General features: G+C 60.8%; 1 long non-coding RNA gene across 1 annotated transcript; it reads left to right on the top strand.

Moving 5' to 3' along the window:
- Nucleotides 1-16,572: 16,572 nt before the first annotated feature.
- On the top strand, nt 16,573-23,912 carry LOC101690190. The gene is made up of 4 exons (XR_001177563.2): nt 16,573-17,843; nt 17,961-20,789; nt 22,055-22,166; nt 22,444-23,912. It is a non-coding gene; the product is annotated as an uncharacterized LOC101690190 (long non-coding RNA).
- The last annotated feature ends 306 nt before the right edge of the window (nt 23,913-24,218 follow it).

Below are 24,218 nucleotides of genomic sequence, written 5' to 3'. Positions count from 1 at the left end.
GCACTCTGGGGGACTGGCCTCTTCCTCTGTCTGGACGCCAGGCTCTGGGCAGGCCCCGGGGGGTTCTGGGCCGCAGCCTGCGTACCCGTGTGAGAGCCTGCGAGGGCTCGTGAGCACCCGGGTCGGACTCCGGGAGCATCTGCAAGGGGCTTGTCTGGGGTCACAGGACCGGACCGGATGCCGCGCTGACTGAGGTCAGGGCTGGGAGGTGGGATGTGGGCAGGGCTCATGAGGACGGTCTCGCTCACGGTGGGCACTGCGTGCGTAGAAGTGCCAGCGGGTGGACAGCGTGTAAGTACAGCTGGGTGAGCCAGGCGTGCCCACACGCATGCACACTCAGTGTCCCTGGGCCTCCCCCCGCTCGGGACGTCGGCTGGTACGAGAGGAGGAGAAACTGCGTTGGCTTTTGGGGTCACAGTCTTGCTGTGGCCCCTCAGAGGAGCAGTGCAGAGGGGGTTCCCCCGGCAAGGGCCTCCGTGTTTCTGTCTGTTTGCAAAGTGAGGCTTTCTGTGTTCTTGTTCTGAGGGACCCCTGGAGAAGACCAGCTCGGATCCTGGGCCTTGGGCAGGGACTCTGGGGCGGCTGGGAGGGGCATGGGCGCTGGCCTTGGCTGTGAGGTGGGGCCGTCATGAGATGCTTCCTGGAGGGGGCTCTGCAGGGCCCAAGTGGACCGGGAGGCAGCCAGGGGTGGGGTGAGAGCTGGGTGGACGTCAGCTCACCCAGGCAGCTGTGGCCCCGGTGGTCGGACACCTGCTCCCCCAAGTCCAACGGGGGGAGTCCTCGAGTCCAGCAGATGTGGGAGATCTGGGTGCGGGCCAGACAGACTCACAGATGAGCAAGAAATGGGGCGGGGACCCAGACCCAGAGAAGCTTCCCCTCTGAGGGCAGTCGGGACAGAGGACACAGACTCTAACAGAGTGTTACAGAGAAGACCACGGAGCGTGTTTCACGACCTTGACATAGAGAAGTCATTAGAACACAATACAAACCCGCGACAGGAAAACCCTCCAAAGAGCCTTCGCGAGGAAAGACACGGGGAACAAAATGAAAATTGAAGGACAGGCTGATGAAGAGTTGCATCGCGTCTTACGGATCAGGGTTAACCCAGAGCCCTCCCCTCCCCCCCACCCCGTGCCCCCCTCAGGGGCACCTCTAGGTGCAGGTGCCCTGGAGAAGCCTGAAGGCCGGAGGGTCCCAGGGCTACCACCTCTCCCTCCCGCAGAGCCTCCCTTTGTGAGGGACACCCCCTTCTCTGCCTTTTGTCTTTTCCAAGACGAATCCCAAATAAGGGCCTAAAGCCTGAGCAGCTGCAAGTGGTGGCCACAGCGGGTGGTGACCACAGCAGGTGGCCAAGAAGAGGTCTCAGGAGGGAGCCGGGAGCCGCAGCTCAGAGAAAGGCTGCTCTGCTTTCTTTCGGGACGACGGCCCTGCACCGTCACACGGGCTGGAAACAGAAATGGAGTCCCTCTGTGTGTAAAACATCAAACTTTTCATTTGCAGGTCCTGCCGGCTTAGGGGGGGCCAGCAGCCCCCACCCAGGGTGCCCTGCTGAGCTCCAGAAGCCGGAATCTGGAAAGCCAGGGCAGGGCCGCTGGTGACCTCCTGGGGGGCTGCCTGTACCCCGTCTGGGGCGGACCCCAAGCAGGGGAGAGCTGTGAGGCCAGCCGGACCATGAGCGGGCTCCTGACCCACAGACCCCTCGTGTGGGGGCAAAACGGAGTCTCGATGTCAGGCAGGAGCCCGTGTCAAGCAAGGAGCCCAGCGGCAAAGGGCACCGAGGCTGTCAACAGGACCAGCACTACCCCAGGGCACCCCAGGGTACCCAGGTCCCCCCAAGACAGGCAGCCGCAGGAGCAGAGGGGAGCTGTGAGGCGAAGACCAAGTCACCCTGTTGCAGGCGAGGATTTTTGCAGCAAACGGTCAGGTTCCTCAGACACCGACCCCTAGAAAGGCAGCTGCCGCAGAAGGCCCTGAACAGAACTGAGACCCCGGGGGCCCTTCCCTGCTCGAACGTCAGCCGCAGGTCTGGCCCCAGAGGGCTGACCTACGCCCAACCCAGCCCCGTCTCCACTGCGCGCCCACACACAGACTGCACACTTGCTTTGTTACCGGGTTTGCCGGGTACGGTTTGTGCCAAAATCACATCATGAAACGTCGTGGAGTTTGGGGTCCCAACTCTGCGCTACAATCGTGATCAACTCTGCTTTACAGTTGAATAAAGCTGACATCTGGAAAGACCCGGCGCCTGTGTGCCCTCACCACACCGAGGCGGGAGGCCCCTCCGTCCCCCAAACGTCCAGAGGCCACCACGTCCTGTCCCTCCCCTCAGAAGACACAGGTCTGGCCCCACTGTCCAGGACGCTGGGGACTAGCATGTGTTTGATACAAAGGCCATTCAGCCGGCACCCGTCATCTTAGCCGGCAGACCAGGCTGTGGCACCCGTCGGCGGGGAGGACACGGTCCTGGGGTGAAGGGTGCTTCCTTGAAATTGCACGCGTTTAAACCCAGCTTTCTGGAACATTCACCGCTTTCCACAGACTAGCAAAGCCATGGCCATCCCCCCTGGTGGGGAGGGAGCTGTCTCAGTCGGGATCGGCCCTCCTGCGTGGCCCCTGCGGCCTGGGCTCCCTCCCTCTCTGTGTCTCCCAGATTCCCCCACTGCCCATCCAGAGAACAAGGCTGCTAACATCCAGAGTGTGATGGAAGCTCCCGGAAGCAGTTGGGGGCAGGGGGGTGGGGGGAAGGGCCACGCCCTGTTCCTGGAGCAGGTGGAAAGCAGGAAGCCGCTGTTGGCACGTAGCCAGGTGGAGCCTATGTGGGTGAGCCGAGCCTGGCCTGGCCGGCCGGGGAGGTTGGCAGTGGGTCGAGACCGCTCCAGTCCTGACGGGGCTCAGGAGAGCAAAGCCTGTGGCCTCAAGTGTCTCTGTGGGGCTCATCCAGGCCGCCCGCCCCCTCCCAGGGCGCCTGAGGTGGGAAGGCCACAGGGGCACACAGTCTGGAAGTGAGCTGAAGGGGACTCGGGGTGGCCTGCCCCGGAGGATGGGGCCAGAGGACAGCCTGCGACGCTGGCCACCAGCGCCAGGGCCCTCCTCCGTGTGTGTGTATGCACGCGTGTGTGCACGCACGTGTGCGTGTTTACGTGGGAGCATGGGTGGTGTGGGAGTGTGGGCCCGTGTGCACGTGTTACTGAACACACGTGTGTGCGGGCACGAGTGTGTGGCACCCAGAGGAGAAAGGCGTCGGAGGGGCCCCAGGAGAGCAGGGGCTGCAGTGGGCGCAGGCTCCTGACCCTGGGAAGGTGGGCCGAGCCGGAGAGGCCGGGGAGACCCCAGCCCCCTTCCCATGGCTGCTTGCTGAGCCCACCCCAAAGGCCTCTGTCAGCTCCTGTGACAGAAGACCCTGAACCCTTCGCCAGGGTCACAGGGATCTGAACCCAGGCCTGGAGGCTGTGCTGCTGCCTGATGCGGGCCAGTTGGGGCTGGAGCAGTCCTCTCTCCAAGAAGCCCCCAAAGCCTCCAGGGGGTTGCTCCTGCAGTCAGGCTTGGGGCTCCCAGAGCACCCCCCTCAACAACAAGGCCCCAGAAGGACCCACAGCAACAGACACTGCAGAGGGCTGGCGAGGTGAGGACCACAGGCCCCAGGTCCTGAGGTGGGGGCCCGAGGACCCAACACACGGCTGCGGAAGGAGTAGCAGGAGGCGGGTAGAGCTCAGACGCTCGGCTCCTGGCAGGCACCTGTCCTCTTCGGGGAAAGCGACTCCAAGGATTGATTTGGTGATGGGGACACAGAGATGTGCTGTGACCAGCAAGCTTGCCTGTCCTGTTCCAAGCTCCCCTTCAGTCCACAGACACCGGCCTGCGCGGCTGGGGACGGGCCAGCCCAGAGGTCGGGCAGGAAGCTGGGGCAACCTGTGGCCTTAGACCCCCGCACTCATGTCCCGCCCGGCTGTGCGGGCTCCCCAGGTGGATGAGGCCCCGTCCCTGCCCTTCCCCTCCCCCCATGGGCACACAGGCCCGAGGAGAGGAGGGAGCACGGAGACCCCCGCTTGGAGGATCCGCCCCCGAGAGCCGCTGGGGGCGGGGCGGGCCTCACGCCTTTGTCTCCCGCACCTGGCGGGGCTCGGGTTTCCTGATGCAAAGCTAAGCTTCCCACCCACCGGCACCCTCTCACCCTCCCAGGACGAGCGCAGTCCCCAGGGTGAGGCCGCCACAAAGCGCCCTGCCCGCTTTGTTAGCTGGAAAAGCCCAGAAGAGGCGGGGCTGCGGGGTCGCGGACAGGTGCGCGGGCTCCAGAGGCCCCGGTATGAGCGAGCTTGCAGAGGGAGTGGGCTGGGGCCACCTGGGTCCCCTCCGAGGCTGGACTGCACTCAGCTGGCCGGCAGGAGTGAGGTCCGCTTGCCCTACAGAGGGGCTTGAGGCCAAGGACCCAGGGCTCACTGACCTCCGGGCAGGCCGGGCCTCTGGCCCTCCCGCCCCCAAGGCTCTGCTACCCCGCCCCCAGAGTGCCGAGCAGATCAGCGGGGAAAGGGTTAAGCCCGTCTGGGCGGCGCCTTTGTTTGCTGGAGATCTGCACCTGCTCTTGAATTAACCCAGACAAATGAAGGGGGAAAGGCTCCAGTCCTACCAGAAAAAGGGTCCGCCCTCCTGTCTGTCTCACAAGACCTTGCCTGGGCAGAGACACCACCCCCCACCCCAGGGGACTAGAGCCGCCCCAACCCCTTCCAGCCCTCAGCCAAGGCAGGTGTCTGCTCACATCCGACAAGCTTCAAGTTCTGCACTTGGACTCCTCCATCAAGCAAGCCGCCTCAGCCCTGTGCCCCACACCCTCCCCCCGGGAATGGCTGTCCAGGCCTGCACCCCAAAAGCTGAGACCCCCCCCACCCCGGGCTCTGTGCTCCCCTTTGCTGTCTGGCAGTGATCAGAGGCACTGCTCAGGGCGGAAGTGCTAGCAGCCCCTGGACCATTGCATCAGCCGCACCCCCGAGAGACTGTTTGGGACTCAGGCATTTTTCCTGTGGCTTGCCCGCTGACACCCTGCAGGTCACCAGCAGCCCCTCGCCCCTACAGCCCCCTCTGACCCCACCCGCTCTGCTACAGGGTGGCCACAGCTGTCCCCCACGGGCCAGCCCAGCCCGTCTACCTGGTGTGGACCCCATAACACCCTCCCCAGGGCACGGGGGTCCCCAGTTCTCCACTCACTGCCCCCCAAACGCTTGTGTCCTGCAGCCTCTGCTCAGCTCAGAGCCCTCCAGGGCTGCCTCCTCTGCCCCCACCATCCCTGGCCCCCAGCTGCCCCCCGCCCAGGGCACGGAGAGCGGGGGAATCAATGTGTGTCTTGGCCTCAGAGGGTGTGTGTGGACACAAAGTTACCGGTCCGGACACTTTCCCTTAGTTCTCTCTGCAGGCGCACGTGCTCTTAGAAGGGGGCCATGGAAGGTCCCTCAGCCCAGGCTCGGACATACACCATCACCCCTGGGCCACAGCCCCCCGGAACCCCGAGGCCCTGCTCTCTGACCTGGGCACCCATCCCACACAGGACCGACCACGCGAGGGGACAGGAGCGTGTTTGGGAAGTGCTCCTGCTGCAGACCCTTCTCCTCTCTCCCCAGCTCCGTGTTCACGGGCTGCTCCCTGCACGCTGGAGGTCTTGGTGGGGGTGTGCACCATGGAAAGGGACAAATACCGCAGCTAGGCACCCACTCCAACCCCCACCCCCCAGGCCCAGGCCCGGGACCACCCCATTCCCTGGGGACGGAGGTGGCAAGACCCTCCAGTCCCTGCCAAGGGAGCTGTGGAGCGGGTGTGTGGTGTGGGGTCCCAGGCTTCCAGCACATCTTTGACATTAAAACCCTCTGGAGCCACAGGTACATGTTGGTGTGGGCTCAGGCTGGAGCAGTCCCCTAGCGATGCTGCTGGAGGGGACTGTGGTTAGGGTCAAGCAGCCCACTCACCCCCCTCCACACCACTCCCTTCTGGCCTGGAGGGAACCACACACCCACCCTGCGGTGGCACTAGGGAGGCTTGGGTTTGGACCAGAGTCCGTGTCAGCCACAGGCCTGGCCCCCAGCCTCCGTGTGTCCTCCTCCCCGGGCCTTGGTGGTCGGTTGAGCTCTCCAACAGGACCCCATCATCCCTAAGTCCTTCTGTGGGGCTTCTCCCCTGCCGCCGAACCCCACACTCTCCCTCTGAAGGCTGTTTCTTGGGGACCAGCGCGAATGCGGGCCTGTGACCTGGATGCCTTCTCCAGGGTGCTTGTGTGGCCACATTCTGGGCACCTGTTTGCAGAATGCCAGAAAGAGTTGGCACCCCTCCTATTGGGGGCCCAGGAAGCCCTGCAGACACCACCTGCTCCCAAGGCCACGAGAAGCTCTCCGAGATGCCCAGGGTGTGATGACAGTTCCAGGACCCCAGGACCTTCAGGCTGGCCTGTGCAGGGACCTTTGCTAGGGACCCTTGAGGCCACCTCATCTGCTGAAGTGGCACGTGGTGACGTCCTGGGAGGCAAGGACAGCCCATCTCGGATGCTGTTTTTGGTGTTAGCAGGACGTGAGGAGTGGGTCTATGGAGAGAAGTGACTGATCCGTTCTGGTTCTCCGAGTGGGATGGGGAGGTGTGGAGAGGGCCAGAGAAGGCCAGAGAAAGATTTGTGCAGGGAGAGGGCGAGCCTGGACTTGGGGTTTCCCAGTGAGCTGAGGTTCAATTGCGCTATTACATTAAGCATCTGTTTCTTAGCAGAGAGAGCCCTAAGTGTCTCCTAAGCACTAGCTTTCCTAGGCACCAAGTAAGGCAACTCACAGCAAAGATGTGTGAATTAATCAAATTGTTCTTTTTCGGGGAAACCAAACACAGAATCTATATTCCAGGACATCTCCTTCTCCCCAGACCAATGACCAGTGGACCAAACTCCAGAAAACTCTTGCTTGTCCACACAGTCCCGGGAACCCCGGCCTAGCCTGTCAACCCATGTCACGGACAGACAGACTTTGTGGGCGTCCCCACGGTTCCTTCTGCTGGCAGTGGCACAAACCTGACGGGTTAGAGGGAAAGGGGGCCCAGGAGGCAGGTTTCTGCAGAAACAGTTAAAGGCCCACCCAGGGTTAATCAGGTGGGGTAGGAAGTGAGACGTTCGAGCACAAGGCCGGCTGCCCCACTGGCTGCCCGGGAGCAGAGACTTTGGATCCGACACAGGAGTTCGTGCCAGGGGTGCCCAGCTTGACAGCCGGGGGCTGCTGAGTCCCGAGTCCTGGGCTCGAGGGAAGGACTCCAGGTGCAGCCTGCTCCCAGCCTGTCTCTCTCCGGCCTCCCTGAGCAGTCGCGCAGATGACCTATGTGCCCACGGGAGCATCGCGCTCACCATCACCGCTTTGGGAAGGGCACACCAGGAGCCGAGCACAGGAGACCCCGGCCCACCACCAGGGATGCTGCAGACTGGCCAGGACACCCAGCAGCACGCTGCGGACAGACCACACACATTCAGCACACCTCACGGTGGGGGGCTCGCCCTGCCTCCCGACATGGGTCATGGGGGGGCCTCAGGATGCCTCCTTGTAGGCACCTTACAGATGCTCCTGATTCTGGTGAGCTGAACAGACCGCTGTCTCCGAAGACCCGCGTGCTGCGCCTCCCACGACACGAGAGCCACCTACCCCTACAGATGTGAGGGCTTCGCTTTTCCAGGTTTGCAAAGGTGTCCCCCCCCCAAGTGACACCTCACCTCCAGTGAAGCCGGGTGCCCACCCAGACCCCCTGCCAGCAGGTGCACAGCCCCCGCTGCCCAGCGCTCTTGTCCGTCTCCTGGGGATGGTTACCCTCTAAATCACGACTGATACTCAGTAGGGAAGCTTGGCCTGATCTCCAAGGCCAGAAGCTCCTTCCCTACCGGACCTTGCTTCCCTGTTCCCTGAGGTCCCCCTTACCCCAGTACTCCTTACACAGGGTCCTGTGCCCTGGGCCCTGCTCCCAGAAAATGGACTGTGTCTGATTTTTGCCTTCCTGACAAGTAGTGAATCTGAACCTTTCTCCAGCCTGGTTGCTGATGAGTCTGGTCATCGGCTCACAGGCCAGAGTCCATACCCACCCTTCTGTAGAGTCTCTTGTGTTTTCCTTGACAATTGATGAGTTCTTAACTCTGATAAAACTCTGATTTAACTTTGATACTATTTAAGTGTGACTGTAAGGAAATATGGGGGAAAACACATTTACTGTGTTTCTCCAGAGTCTGTATGAGAGGAAAACTTAAAAAAAAAATCATTAACATCTTCAAAGAGATAAAATATTCTGACCACAGTAAAAGATCAGAGAATTGTAGAAATAAATATGCAGAGAACCAAAATGAATTCTTGGAAATTAATATTTCAGAATAAGTGAAAAGCTCAGTAAGGGAGTTGGAACACAGAGTTAAAGAATTTCCTTGAAAGTAAAGCCAGAAGACCAGCAAAAGGAATTAAGAAAAGTCATTAGAGACCAGTCTAAGAGGTCCGGGATCCCAATATTTACCACAGAAAGAGGGAGCAGAGAAAACAGAGGGAAGAAAGAATTAAAAATTAATAATTCAAGAAAATTTCTTAGAACTGAAGGACAGGAATTCGCAGACCAAAAGAGTCACTGGGCATTTAGGAAAAGAGATGGAAATGAATCCACACAAAGGTCATTTTCATGAACTGTCAGAACACTGGGGACAAACACTTCCAGCAAGAAACAAAAGTGGTTTTCATGCCACAGATCAGGAGTTAAACAACATCACGTTTACCCACAGCAGCATCAGAAACTGGGAAGCACTGGGAAGACGCACTCACGGTTTAGAGGAAAGACAGAGTCGCGTACGCAGCCGGACTATCATGCAAGCAAGCAACAGTGGATTAAAGTCATTTTAGAGCCACGGGTCTGCCATGTGCCCTTTTACAAGGAGCCGCTGAAGGACATGTTCCACCAGAGCAAGGACTAACTAAGAGAGAGGAAGACATGAGATCCAGGAAATCCAACCAAGGGAGAAGCAAAGGGAATCTTCAGGCTGAAAACAAGGGAGATTTTGAGGTGCCAGCCTTGCCCCCGACCCAGGAGGACCGACCAGGACCGGAGCAGGGCATTTGCCTCTGAAATACCCCCACGTGTTCGAATCTGAGCCACTGGCAAGAATCTGAGGATGAATCAGTAATGAGTTCACAGAAAACAGCAAGTGCGAAGGAAGATGATTAACTCCAGGGAAAACAACTCATGTGTGGGCTAGGACGGTAACCACGGCCTGCCCTTGGCCCGAGGGAACACACGTCTAACCCCGGATCATGACGTAGCCCCACCGGGAACGCTTGGACGCGAGAGCGGGGGCAGGGAGAGGTGGGAGAGGTAAGTGCTGTCTTCCGCGATGAGTTCAGCAGAGAGTACCTAAAACCGAGACACCAGGAAGCCGTTTAATGACGCTGTTGCACAGGTGCAGGCCAACAGCGCAAGAATCGTCTGGAAGAGGGAAGGGGTGTCTCCTGGGATGGCATAGGGGTGGCTCGGAGCTGTGTCGGTCTTGTAGGAACGCTGCACACTGACACCACATACAAAGAGAGCTATGATAGAGAAAGGAAATAAACATTCAGTGGGATACCCTCCACCCCGCGAAGCCCGGGAGTCGCTTCAGCAGCGCCGGAGCGGCGCCGGAGGAGGCCCGCTCACCCTGGCTGCGGACCTGCCTGCTCCCCTACCGCGACTCCTCCTCCGACAACACCCATCTCCTGTGCTGAGGTCACACTTGGCCTGACACCCCGACCCCGAGCCCACCCTCCTGGGCAGGCCTTGTCTCTGCCACTTTCTGACGTTCTGCCGTGGGACCGCTCACGGCCCAGCCCCGCGGTGGCGCCGCCCTGTGTTTGAGGCCGCGTGTCGCCGTCGCCGACAAAACACGCGGCATCGGCATCCTGGGCTCCAAATCTCGGCGGGTTCAAGTTCAGCTTTGACGGAGGAAGCGGCCCTACTTCAGCCACACGCAAATTCCGTACCTTTAGGGCAGGGCACGGTATACGTCTGTCTCGTGAAATGGAATAAATTCGGCTCCCTTGCGAGTGCTCTCTGCCACTGCCATGTCTAGGAACGCGACGGAGTTCAGTCCTGCTCCCTCCCTCCCTGGGCCTCCAGGATTCTGGCTGTCACCTTCGGAGATTGCCGGGCCATAGTGAACGGTCTAGGGACTTCACCATCACCCTTCTCCAGAGGACACTCAAAGCCCCACACCCATTACAGAGGTGCAAGATCCCCATTCTGCCGGGGAGTCCGTGGGTCATCCTGTGGCCTTTTTGGGCAGCCAGTGGGGCTGGATTTCCAACAGGTCACCATGCTGTGGGCCTCAGGCCTCCTGCCTGGCTGGCACTGGCCCACGGGCCCTCTCCAGCTTTCCCAGATATTTTCCGACACTCCCAAAGGTGTGCCTGGGCCACAACCCCTCCCCATCCCCCAACAAACAGCAGAAGCACTGCCGGCTTTCCGTAAGACACCTTCAGCTGACGCAGCCCCTTCCAAAGACCCCCACTCTCTCTCACAGGGTCATGGCCTGGGGACGTCCCCACGGTCCCGAAGGCCTCAGCGTCCCTGGCAACACCAGGACATCCCGGAGACCGTGGGCTGGACCACAGCTTGGCAAGAAAGGCGGCAGCCTTGGTGGGAGCTTTCCAGCCAGCCCCGGTCCGAGGCAGAGGTGGTCAGCACAGACCCCACAAGACCAACTCCTCCCCGGTGCTTTCCCGGGAGCCGCAGTCCTACCTGGTCCCTTGGGAGGACGACAGGGCGGCAGAGAATCGTCGGCAGGCGCGGCTTCCCCGGGCTGCCTTATCGGGGCCTGGCTGGGCGGAATGCGGTGGAAACCTTTGCCTGGTACAGCCGGCCTCTGCAACACAGCCCAGGAATTTTACGTTGAATAATTTTTAACTTCTGCTGGGAGAAAACCAGGGTTGTATATAGTGTCTGTCTACATAGGAATGCCAAGGGCTTTCACTTAAAAATAAATACCTCAATAATCACAAGGAAACCTGCTTTGGGGGAAAAGAGAGAAAAGAAGAGGAAAAAGAACAAAGATAGCGGTCGGGGGCAGTTGGGGCCGCGCTGGCCGTCACGCCGGCTGCAGGCCAGGTCTGCCCCCGCCACTGCAGGGACGCGGAGGGAGGGCCTCCCGGCGGGGGTGCGGGCTGGAACCCTTCCTGGCACCCCTCTGGGTGTAAAGCTGGCTGGCCACCCCTCCCCCACCCACCAGTCCCCCAACCCCCCCAGGCCTGGAACCCCATGCCCAGGACTGCGGTTTTTCTCTACAGCCTCATGCTGGAGACCTCTACGGCCCGTAGACCCTGCGTGCCATTCTCCTGGCCATCAGTCCTGTCCTCAGCCAAGGCTCGGGCCTGTCACCCTGTGGCTGGACAAGACAGAGGCCACACGGAGCTCTTGGGAGCCTGTGGACGACGGGCGAGGGGACCGCCCAGCAGGCCCTGTGCGGAAGAACCATTACACAGGGAGCCAGGAAGCGCACAGCCTGAAACCGAAGTTCCCCTTGATAAGACCTCAGCTTTCTCCAGCTCTGGGGCAGGCCCCACTCACCCCCCCCCCCCCCCCCGGGGCCGTTGCAGAGGCCCGCAGGCCGGTGTGGGCTGGGAGGGGGCGTCACCCTCTGCTGCGGAGGACAGGGCGGGGCAGCCTAGTTCCATCATGGGCTCGGGTCCCCAAGAGTCACCCTAGGGAATCTTGTGCGCGGAGGGACTGAGCTGGGGAGGGGCTTTTGTCCGGGGTCCTGGGTGGGTGGGTCGAGAGGGGCTCCCACCAGGAGCCCTCCAGGCTCCCTAGCCTCCTCATGAAGCATAAAGCGTCGCCTGGTCCCTGAGCAGCCCGGGCTCAGCCAGGGGTAGTGGAGCTGTCTCGTAGCAGGCCCTCTGTCCAAGCAGGGCGGGCACCACTACAGGCCAGGGCTGGGAATAAATCTCAGGAACCCGTGTGAAGGTCAGGGGCTCCCTCAGGACCCACCCTGTAACACGGCGGATGCCGAGCTGTCGGGAAGAGGGGACAAAGCAAGCCAAGGCGGGGCCGCATGCTAGGGCCCCTGATAGCCACGGGGCCACCTGCTGGGGCACAGGCCTGGGCTGCAGGGAGCCTGGGCTCCTTGGACACGAGGGCCCTAGTCCTTCTCACCTGAGCGAGGGGAGCAGGTCACGTGCTCACCGCTGCGCCCCTCCCCGCGGACCAGGCCGCTGCTCTGGGGCGGGTGTTGTCAGCCCTCCTGTGCACGGAGCCGGCCGGCACCCCGTCCCCCTCCATTTGTTCACCCTGCGTCGGGTCTCGGGGTGCGTGGGTTTGCTCCAAAAGCGCTCCCAGCGCTGGGTCTGTGCTCTGCAGCCGCCGGCCCGCACGCTGGATGCCTGGGGCTTCCCCGACGGCTCTGTGGGGCGCCCCAGCTGCTGGCCACGTCCAGCCAGGCTGCCTTGTGCACACCTGGCCGCCGCGTCTGGACTCTTGGCCACATCCGTGCACATACTGGTGCCCCGTGTCGGACCGCCCCACGGCGAATTCTTGTGATTCATCGGCGCGTCTGCCACAGCTCACGTGCTGGCCCGCGTCTCCGCGCGAGGTCTCCAGACGCGGCCTGGCCTTGGAACAGGCTCCTTTTCTCACACCTCTGGGTGGGATTTCTACCTTTTCCCTGCTAAATTGCCCAATTCCTTTTGTAGCCTTGATCATGGTCTCTATGGATTTGCTCAGCGAGCTCAGGGTCTGTCCGGTCTGAATCCCCGACTTGGACGGAACCAGATGTGCCCATTGGCGGCCTAGTGGCCGGCATGCCCGCGGTGTTGGGTCGGGTCTCCCTCCTGACCCCGGGCCGCCAGGCAGCAGCGGGTTCTCCAGCCTCTCCTGCCCCTGCTGTGGGGGGATCCAGCCCTGTTTTGCTCCATGTCGTGACCCTGTCTCCCTGCCTCCCCCACGCCCCCCGCTGGCTTGTCCATCCCTGGGCCCTGCCGCTCCCTCCAGTCCGTGTCTCACTTTGCCCGAACCAGCTGGTTTGTAAAACTGTCCCTTTGCTCTGAGCCCACAGCCCGGAGGAGCTGGTCCCTCCACTCTGTTTGTGACATCTACTTAGTTATTCACGCCCTTTCCTCTCACAAATTTTAGGGTAAATGCGTCTGGTTCTCGAAAACCCTCCCGCTGTCATTTGGAGCAGGACTGCGCAGGCTTTGCAGGTGCGCGGAGGGACGGGCTGTGGGTGAAGCTCAGTCCCAGCCAGGAGCTCGGCGGCCTCTCCGCGCCTCCGCCGGCGCCCGCGGGCCTGCCTCAGGCTGGCGGTCCTCCCCACAGATGCCGTGTATTCAGTCAGCTCCCAGACACGCTGTCACTCCTCGATACTGTGAGCCCACCTTTTCTTGCTGTCTTGCTGGTTGGCTAATGCTGGTATATACCGTGCGGTGGGTGGTTTTCATCCCTAAAAATGGGGTGCGGGGTGCCGGGGTGGCTCCGCGGGCTGCGTGACTGACCTCCGGCCTTGACCTAAGGGTTCTGCGTTCAGGCCCAACTTTGGGCTCCACACTGGGCAAGGAGCCTACCTAAAAAAATTTTTATGTTATGTAAAATTCACCTCTTTTTTTTTTTTTTTTTTTCCCTAAAGTAAGCTTGACACCCAACACGGGTCTTGAACTCACAACCCCAGTATCAAGAGTCAGATGCTCTACCGACCAAGCCAGCCAGGCACCCCTAAAATTCACTGCTTGGAAGTGTGTGTTCCAGCGGCACTGAGCATGTTTCCGTGATGCGGAGCCGTGGCCACGTCTGCCTGGTTCCAGAGAGACTCTCGGCTACTGCACCACCGATCTGCTCAGTCCCTGGATGTGCCTGTCCTGGCCATTTCGTAGTAAAAGAATCATGCAACATGTGACGCTCTGTGCCTGGCTTCTTTACTATTCTTTATTGAGATGTTGATCTTTTTATTGTGATGAAATATACTTCACATAAAATTTACCATTTTAACCCTTTTTGGGTACACAGCTCGGGGGCATGGACGCACTCACAGTGTGGGACCACCCTCCCCACTGCCCATCTCCAGAACTTTCCATGTCCCCAAGCCGGCACTCTGTCCCAGGAGACACGCTCCCCACCCAGCCCCTGGTGCCCCCATCCACTGCCTGCATGAACTCAGTCACTCCAGTTTCCTGGCGAAGTGAAGCCGTACAGTGTCTGTCCTTCTGTGACCTGCTGATTGCGCTCAGCACAACGTCCTTGGGAGAACGGCGTCTGTAGTTCAGTCTCTTACTGGGCTCTTATTCGAATGGTTTATCCATCAGTTCTGTTGGTTCTTCCAGATGGATGGTCACGTCTTCTGCAAATAACACCCATCGTTATCTCTTCTCTTATACCTGGGTGCGAGGCCTCTCGCGGATTTTCCTTCCACGTCCCGTTGAGCAGGTCTCCAGAACCATATGGAGCTGGGGCTGTGCCGTGGGGGCCCCTGCCCTGACCCAGGTCTAGAGAGAATGGGTGGGAAGCCTGCCGGGGGCCCGTGACACCTGGGCTGAGGTTTCAGGGTGTGGGTCTCCTCATGTTCCTGAGCTTCCTGAGCGAAGGAGCACTTCGCTAAGAGGAATCTTTAAAAATCACAATTAGATTAGGGGCGCCTGGGTGGCTCAGTGGGTGAAGCCTCTGATTTCGGTGCAGGTCATGATCTCAGGGTCCTGGGATCGAGCCCCGCATCGGGCTCTCTGCTCAGCGGGGAGCCTGCTTCCCCTTCCCCACCCCACCTGTCTCTCTGCCTACCTGTGATCTCTGTCTGTCAAAGAAATAAATAAAATCTTAAAAAAAAAATCACAGTTGGGTCGGTTCTAAGATTTATTAAAAACCTTTCCTGCATCCGTTGAGGTGTTCGCACCTTGTGTGATCTAGCAAACCATGCTTGCATTTGGTGAGGAAACTTTCGGTCATCCTGTGTTATTTTTAGTGCACCACCCCATGGGCGCAGTTACAGAGAAGATCCCCATGTTGAGAGCCCAACCCCCCATCCCCACGCCCACAGGCCCTGGAATCAGGGCAGGCTCCCGGCAGGAGACACGGAGCCCCAGGCTTCCAGACACATCGGGGGTCTCCCAGCGGGCTCCCAGCTGCCTGTGTCCCCCGTGCTGGGTGCCGGGGAGTGAGCAGAGTGGAAGGTCCCTCCTCTCCCATCCTGGGGACATCACGCGGCCCCCTGGCACTGGGGGCCCATCCGAGGCGTCCAGGGCGGATGGCCACCTCAGGCGCCGTGTTAGGGTGTTGCAAGATGTGGATTCTAACGACAGCTGGCTCTTGCTGTAGGTCTCAGAGAGTCCAGCAAAGGAACAGAGACAACATTTCAGAAAACAGATGGTCACATGAGGGAACGTATCTCACCCTTTCCAAGGGAAGACACAACAGAAAGAGCTTTGTGTCCAATGCACAAGCCATTTAAGGAACCGAAAGGTCAGACTCCTCAGGCTCTCAGGATAAGTCCTTTTTATGAGGGAAGTGCCTGCGGGGGGGCTGCACTTGGGATAATAACCGGCCCCGAGAGTTGCAGAAACATGGGACCATTAAGCACCCCTGAGCCAAGTTTGTTCAAATACGAAAACTGCGACAGGCGCCAGGGCAGCCTGAGGGACCAGAGAAAAGCATGAGCCAGACGGGGCGAAGCCTGGGGTGTGTGCTTACCCCTACCAAACCCGGGAGCCTCATGCCTGCGTCTGTGGGAAGCCCGGCAGTGCTGCAGCAGGGACACCTCCCAGGCGACAGAGGAGGGGAGGGGGACACTCCAGCCACCACCTGGACGGTGCCCGCGAGCTCTGCCCGGGAGCAGGTGGGGCCTAGGCCCTGAGGCCGTGTCAGTAAGGGGAACCAGGTCTTGGGAGACTGGGGGTTTTAGTCACGGGGCAACCTGTGCTGGGAGGGAGGGGTGAGGGTCTCGGGGAGGGTTCCCAGCAAGGGAAATGGCCTGGGAGGGAACGTGGACAGAGTGGACGGGGTGAGGGAAGAGTGCAGGCAGGTGCAACCCAGGGGCACAGGTGCAGCTTTGGGGAGGGTTATGGCCAGGGAAGGCAAGTGTGACCAAGGGGCAGGCACAGCTGGGGGGAACAGCTGGGTATGTCCGCGGCACAGGTGTTGCCAGGGTGGGCCCTAGCTGACTCGCTAGGGTTAGTGGTTGGGTCTGTGGGGAAACCATGAATGTACAGGGTTGGCAAGGGATGAGATGTCCCCAGCCCTGGCAGGAGTGACGAGTGTGGACAGCAAACAGGCCAGGGGCAACCATGCTTTCCTGGGAGCAGGTCTGACAGTGAAGGTGACCAGCAGGCCCAGTCAAGAGGGTCAGAGAAGTCATGCTGGAACCCCGCATGTCCCCAGACAGCCGAGAGGCCCAAGAGGTTGTGTGTGCCTTAAGCACCAAAGCGGGGGCCACTGGGCCTGCCCTGAGGCCTGGGAACAGGATCAGGCGTCGGAGCCAGCCCTGACACGAGTCTCCACCTTGTGGCCCACACCAGCTTTCTGTCCTGCACCTCTGGGACCATCCCCTCTGCTACACAGACCTCTCGAATGTCCAGAGCAGGGCAGGGCAGGGCAGGGCAGGGCGGCTGTGAGGGTGGGTGGCGTTCAGGGACACCTGGGGGCTGGACCTGCCGATGTCCTGGACCTGCCGACATCCTGGACCTGCCGCACCCTGGACCTGCTGACGTCCTGGACCTGCCGACACCCTAGACCTGCCGACACCCTGGACCTGCCGACACCCTGGACCTGCCGACGTCCTGGACCTGCCGACATCCTGGACCTGCCGACATCCACCAGCACATATGTGGTGGGGACGCGGCCTGCAGAGAGTTCTGCGTGTGTGTGTATGTGTGTGCATGGGCGTGTGTCCCACACACATACGTTGTCAGGGCGGGGGTAGAGGACCAGGTCCAACCCTTGGCTGGGAAGTCTGCCCAGGTCCAAGGCAGTCTGGAGTCTGGGGAGCCTGGGCTTGGACACAGGGTCAGAACTGTGAGAACCCACAGGCTGGGGGCAGCTGCAGGGCCCAGAGCAGCCAGCCGGAGCCTGGGGGCCTGGGCAGAGGAGCTCCTGACTCTGGTGCTGGAGAAGACCTTCCCCGCCGAGCTTGGGTGTGCCAGGTTTCTGCACCCTCGAAAGGCCAAAGGCTCACAGCGGATGGCCATCTGCGCTCCCCGGGGCGGGAGGGACGTCTGTGATGCTCTGGGAGCCAAGGAAGGAGCCTTTCCCTCTGGACGAAGTGTGGCTTTGGGGAGCCAGGGTGCTCGAATGGCCCTCATCTGGCCAGACTCCACTGAAGAAATAAGAAGGTGCCTGAGGCCCATGGCCCACGCAGGAGACTCAGGTGAGTGCAACGCTTGCTGCCCTCGGGCCCTGGGGGCAACTCCTGGAGGCCTCAGCAGCAGGGTGGTTGGCGTGGGAGCCCGGAAGGGAACAAGCTGCTTCCAGCCGTTAGCCGCCTCCAGAGCCAGACAGACGGCACGACACGAGAGGTTCACCGTGAGCCTCCTTGGAGCCCGCGCAGCCCGGGCCCCTGACCGTGGCCGGCCCTGCAGGAGAGGACTGGCAGGTCCCCGGGCAGGCAGCACCAGCTCCTGCAAGTGGCTGGCGAGTCCCAGGGTTACCAAAGGGGCCCCGGGGGCGTGAGCCAGGCGGCGGGGGCGATCGCGGGCCACCCACGGGTCTCCCACTCGCACGCGGACCTGGAGGCCTCAGCGCGGGCGCATGTGCGGGGACGCCCGCCGCCCCACGCCAGCCCACAGCAGCTCTCCCCTGATGACGAGGTCGCTGCTTAGGAAAACACACAGATCTGTCGAAGGAGGCTGCCGCCAGCACGGGTCCACGTCTAACAGGTACCCTCACTGGCATTTGGGGGCATTTCCTTATAATCATTTTTCCCCCCTTAAAATCTTTTTTACACAGTGATGCAAATACACAGCTAAAAACCAATTCTGCTTTTCCCGTTCAAGGTCGCACTGTCTTCTCTCCCCTTCCATTATTGTGCGCTCACCGGACACGGCTTAGTGGCCAAAGGTCATGACATTACCTGCCCTCGATGGGTTCGCGCACGATGGTTTCTGCGGGGTCAGGCGGGCACCTCATCTCTCGTTCCTGCTGAGGACTCTCAGGAGCCATCCAGACGGCCCGTGCCCAGGGTGGCCAGCGTGCTGGTATGCAGAGGAGACATGGGGACGCTGAGTCGCTCACCCCGGGTCCGGCCGGGAGCAGGGACAGAGAGCCCAGCCCCACGATCTGCAGGTCAGCCACGTCCTGGGATCCCCACCCAGGGGCAGGCCCCACACCTCCCTTGACGCTGCTCCGTGGGGATGCTGGGACCACCCCGCAGGCCAACACTCAGGGGCGGCTGAGGGCCCTTGCTCTTAGCCAGACTTGTGCCACCCCCCTTGGCCCTCTGTCTGCCTCCCTGGCGAGAGGTAGTGCCGAACCCTTCTCACTAACCAGACAGCTGTAAGGGTGCCTTGGGAGGTAAGGAATGCTCCGGGCTCTGCAGTGGGCTTTTGCTCATTTAAAGGTGGCTGTGTGCCTCATGTTTGCACCAGGGAACTCGGGCGCTGTCAGCAGGGGCGTGGCCTCAGCTGGGACCGGGCTTCTCAGTCCCTGGATGGCCCAGCTGCCCTGAAGAATGCGAGTCAGGCTCCTAAGTGCCGTGTCACCTGTGTGCCCAGACAGCAGAGGAGAACGAGCCCCTGGAGGTCCCCAGGGGTCAGGGAGGGCACAGGGGCTGTCCTGCATCCTCGTGGCTGGGTTCCTAGAGGACACGCCTCAGCCACAACAGCCCCTCCCAAGAGGAGCAAGGCCTGGGGGGGGTGTAGTGCGGGAGGTCGGCACCATCCCAGGGGCTCCGACCAGACAAGCCGACCAGCCCCTTCACGCCATCCCTGAGCTCTGGGGAGCAGGTGGCCGTGCCTTCACCGAGTGCAGGCCTCAGGCGACTCTGCGGACCACAAACCCTGCGCCATGAAGGCGTCCGGGGCTCTGGGTCCCCTCAGTCCCCTTTGCCTCCAGTGTCACCTCATCGGCACATGGAGACTCAGCACCAGGACACGTCCCGGGCCCTACAGGCCGCCGGCCAGCTTCCATGACGCCCCCGTGCATCCCGCACAGGAGGAAGGTGTCCAAGCGCTCCTCGCCGTGGCCTCCTGCCGGGAGGACAGCCTTAACTGCACACTCCGCGAAGCCCCGAATCCCCCAGACACAGCCCAGCTGCTCTCCAGGGGCCTGTGGCTCCCCACCCCTCCTCTGCCCCTTGCTGACCACCTTTCTCTCTCGCACCTGCACTGTGACTCCAAGAAGCTTCTCTGGCCTCTGTCCTGCTGAGCCCTTAACAGCCAAACAAATATTTGCGCAGGGTGGCGCTCAGGGTTATGTATTAAATGGGCCTAAAGTCAGAAGGTCCGGTGGTAGCCCTATAAGGGCCTGGGTGGCCAGGGGAGCACAGGGATGACAGGCCCGTGGTCGTGCCGCATCCTGGGCCTCCCTACCCAGACGGGAAGGCAGAGCTCCCTGGTGGGCCGCCCCCGCGTCAGGCCAAGGCCAGCAAAGGGCTGGGCAGAACGAGGCGGTAGGAGCCCCGGGGAATGCGAGGTGCATGGAAGGTCCTTAGCAGAGATCGGCCAGGACGTGGCAGCGTCCTGGAGGCCAGCAGCGTGCAGGGCGAGGAGCTCCCACGGCGTTTCCCACAGTGGCTGTATCAGTTATCTACTGCTCTGGGGCCAGGGACCCCACTTCTGTGGGTGGGAACGCCAGGCATTTGTCCTCTCTTTCGGTGGCCCAGGGACCCAGAGCCGCTGACAGAGCAGAAGGTTGTCCCTGCCGTACAGGGCACCAGCCCAGAGCTTGGCTGGAGGCCCCCACGGGGCTGCTCACGAGGGCTGGTGTCCCCCAGGGAGGGCAGCTGGACGGAGCCAGGTGTGGCCTTTTCAGAACCAGTCTGGAAAGTGTGGCTCTCTGAGTTCTGTGGCATTGTGTGTGCCAGGACGTGAGTCCAGGGACAGGGAGGGATGGGTGCCCACGGGACAAGTACTTCACAGTGGGGTGCCTGTGGCTCTGGGAGTTGGCCGGCCACAGGGGCTTCGATTTTGACCAGCCACTAGTCAGGGTCGCTGCCCGATTGGTTTTGTTTGGTTTCGCTTTTTCCCTGGAAGCTTTCAGCCCATTTATGGGTTTGCTTGTTCGTGCGGACCGGTGGACTGTGGCTGGTTGCTGAAGAGCAGAACGTGGGAAGAGTCTGGAGAAGACGCACATTTAATTCAGACAAATGCTTGGGTGCACATGACCTTCATGGGGACAGGTCTTCTCTTCAGAGACCCCAGAACGAACCTGCCTGTTGGGGTCCCTGGTCCCCGAGGTCCAACAGCGTCTTGTTCTACGGAAATGTTGCCACGTGCTGTCCTTAGCCGGCCTTTTCAAGCAGCAAACCTAATTTTCATAAGAACAGCTCCGGGTCTGTGGTCAGTCACTCAGGTTGCTCTGCGGCACCCTGGACTTGGCCGTGAGTCTCCAACACAAGTCAGCATCTGCTCTGACTTTGTGTCAACTTGGCTGTGCCACGAGGGGCCTCAGACACGTGGTCAAACATTGCTCCCGGTGTTTCTGCGAGGGTGATTCTGGATGAGACGAGCCAAATGAGTAAAGTGGGGTAAAGCAGGTGGTCTTCCCGGCGACGGTGGCCTCCGCCGATCTCCTGCCTCTGCACTCGGCCTGGAGCGACACTGCAGCTTTCTGGGTCTCCGCCTTGCCACATGCAGATCTCAGGACTTCTCGGCCTCCACCATCTGGTGAGCAAATTCTTTACGACATTTTTATGTGTACGACCTACCAGTTCTGTTCCTCTGGAGGCCCCCGACCAATAGTTTCTCAGTGCCCGGGGGACTCTGGGTCGCATCTAGCTCATCTGACGGAGCAGAGGGGATGCCAGGTGGGCTTTCCCACCGTAGGAGTGCAGGGATTCTCTCCCGCTCATGCCGGCCCCCTGGGTCACAGGCGTGTGGGCTGCTGTACACTCGTGCATCAGCTTCACAGACAGGCCCGGAAGCCGATGAGGGACCCTTTGTGGGGTGAGGGGAACCTTGTGACTCAGAAGAGTGGGGTCCCGAGGTCATGAGAAGACCCTCGGCAGGCTTTCTAGAGCAGAAAGACAGCCGCCCTGGAGAAGGAGCTGCCTTTGTTGATAATACAGGAATGAGCATGGGGGGAGGTGTGCTGGACCCGAGCTTGCCAGGTCTCCTCGGAGGTGCCAGTGAGGGTTTTGGGAGTGGGCGGGGGACCCATGATTTGGTGTTTTCCGATGCCTGGGACGGAGGCGTGTGGAGGCTGCAGGCGGGGTCCCTTCTCTCCGCCAGGGGAGGGGCTGCTTCAGCACCAAGGTCAGGAGCATTCCGACATCCTTCCAAGGGGAGGGACCTACGTTCAGGCCCTGAGAACCCACATTTTGGCACCTCACTGAGAAAGGGCCCAGGTTCTGGGCTGCACGTCAGAATGGCCCCGGGGCAGTGGTTCCGGCTGGCTGCCCCCCGGACAGGGACGCCACCTGCAGGCCGGCTTGAGAATGTGCCAGCCGCCGAGGAGGGGGCCATCAGGTCCCGCTAGGCCATCCCATGGCCCAAGTGTGAAGCTGGCCAGCCCACAGGGAGGTAGGGGGTCCCAATCCAGCCCCGCAGCAGGTGACCGGGCAGGGCCTCGCAGACCGAGAGTTGAGGTCACCGGGGCAGTCTCCTGCAATGTGCCCAGGCCCCAGCTGGGGGGTGGCCTAGCCCTGAAGGAAGGGTGACCTTGGTCATAGTCCATCGCGGAGGTGGGACATGTGCTACAGAGGTTTGCTAATAACAAACAGGATTACTTGCTTCCCTGCAAGGCTGGTTTCTTGGAGTTCATAGAACATTCCAGCAAGGCTGAAATGCTCTTTGACTTTCAGCAGCAAGCAGGGAGCATTTGGGGCCCACAGGCTCACCCCGGCAGGCTGTGCCCATGAAGCAGCGCCCTCCAGGCCGCAGCCCCACCTAGGCCTGTGGCTGACTCAAGGCCATTTTTTGTACTTTGTCAGGTGACAGGTGTTCGCTCTGTGTCCTTGTAGTCCCTGGCTCCCCGGGGTGCTGTGTGCTGGCTTCCCGCGGCAGGTGCCAGGCCTGCTGGTGGTCACAGGGGAGCACACAGGGGTAAGCCTCCCCTTACACACCTGAAAAGCAAGGACAGGGTAGGGTAGCCTGGGGCAATCAGCTTGGCTTCTCCCGGGTCCCTGCACAGACGTCTGCCCCACCCCACAGCCTAGGGAAACGGGCCTGCTGGAGGAGGGCAGGGTGGGGGAGCTGCAAACAGGGCAATTAAGGCCTCCTTCTAATTGCAGGCAATTAATTAGTTGGTAATTGAGCCTCCCCCAGCATTAGGCTGTTTGGGAAGAGCTAACGACCTTCACCTGCTCCCTGTGCTGTGCAGGCAGTCCGGCAGGTGGGGGTCCCGAGCCTGCGCCATCCCTGAGCAGCTGTGTGGCAGCTAGAGCGCCTTCCCCCTTCCCAGGACCCGCAGAGGACACTCTCAGGGAAGCTGAGGAGTGGGGGGTGGGGGTGGGGGCAGTGCGGGGGGTGGGGCAGGCCGGCTCCCACCTGCCAGGGGCAGGCGGCATCAGAAGGGCCTTGGGTGGGGAGCTGGCTGCTGTGCTCGGGCCCCTCTGAAACAATCCCGGCCGGAGAGAGTGTGCAAGGCTGGGGCTCTGTTGGCAGCTCACCGAGGGTCTCCCCTCTTTCAGAAGCTCCAGGCCCCCTTTGTCTGAACAGCCCCGTTACAGGAAAAAGCTGAGCCTACGCGATGTCCCTTGGTGTCAGGGGACAGGACAAAAAGCAAAGACCCGGAGGGTAGATATGGAGTCCCGTGCCGGCCACGCAGGTTCCCCTAATGGCCCCATCTTCCTGAAGCCCTGCTGCTACGCGCTGTGGAGACCCTGCCCCGTCCCTGGAGGTGGCTCCAGGACACAGCTTAGAGCCAACACCCGCAGGGTGGGTGTGACTAGCCCACTAAGGACTCCACGGGGACTTGCGAGGTTTGCTGCGGGGGTGGGGGGTGTCCATTCGCCTCGGCACTGCCCAAGGCCAGCCTCCAGTGTACGTTCCCTTGTTCATTAAACCTGCCGCCCACCGGCCTGGAGCGTCCTGCCCCTTTCTTCTGCCTCTCCCGCCCTCCACATTTGGGGCAGTTTCAGATTTCAGCAGGGAGGCCAACCGCCACCACTGGGGAGGGACACAGGCACTTGTTTATTCTGCCGTTTTATCCCTCGTGTGGTCCCTGGGACCACCCTGCCATCAGGACACGGGCTGCTCCACCCCACAGAGACCCGTCTCGCTGCCCCTTCTCGCCCCCGATCCCTCACCTCTGCGAACCACTCGGCGGTTCTCCACCTCCATAATTCTGTCATTTGAAGATTATTAGGTAAGTGGAATCACAACATATTGGACTGGATTTTCGAGATTGGATTTTTCCCCCAGCAAATGCCTGTGAGACCCACCCAAGCTGTCTTCAACTTAATATACGTTATTCCAAAGTGTCTCTTAACGTTTCCAATACTACCTAAGTCTGGTCGGGTTTCACTTTGTGACACCAAATGTAAGACGTTTCCTCTTGGGAACGGTGATTCAGTAGCCAAGCTGGCCCTCTCACTGGCTGAGTTCTCTTCTGTATCACAAACGTAAAGGAGCCCTGATGCCATTTCAGTGCCACAACAGTCGTGCGGGCTTGTGGAGTCTCCTAGCCTTCCCCAGACCGAATCCGCAATCTCTGCAGAGTGGAAAGGTGTCCATGCAGGGGCGTAGCCAGCCCAGCAGGCCAAGGCGGTGCCCCTGCCCCTGGAGAGCTCTGCGGGGTGCTGGCGGGATCCCCTTCCTGACCACGGCTGGTTTCTGTGGGCACCAGCCCACGCCCCACATTGCGTTGCTCCCTGTGCCCTGCGGGGAATGCCCCCCACATGACTGCTGATGGGAGTTTGCATTTTTGTGGCCCTTAAGATAGTCAGGTAAATATATTTTTTATTTTTATTTTTTTAAAAAAGATTTTATTTATTTATTTGACAACGATCCCAGAGAGAGAGGAGGAAGCAGGCTCCCTGCTGAGCAGAGAGCCCAATGTGGGGCTCGATCCCAGGACCTACTTTTTATTTTAGTCTAGAGACTTTGGGCTCAAGAGGTGTCCTTAACGTGGTATAGTTAACCTCATGAAATCCT

The sequence above is a fragment of the Mustela putorius genome, unplaced genomic scaffold (genome assembly GCF_011764305.1).
Source record: "Mustela putorius furo isolate JIRA1106 unplaced genomic scaffold, ASM1176430v1.1 tig00003853_pilon_pilon_pilon, whole genome shotgun sequence".
Taxonomy (NCBI): Eukaryota; Metazoa; Chordata; class Mammalia; order Carnivora; family Mustelidae; genus Mustela; species Mustela putorius.
This window is presented reverse-complemented; position numbering and strand designations above follow the sequence as displayed.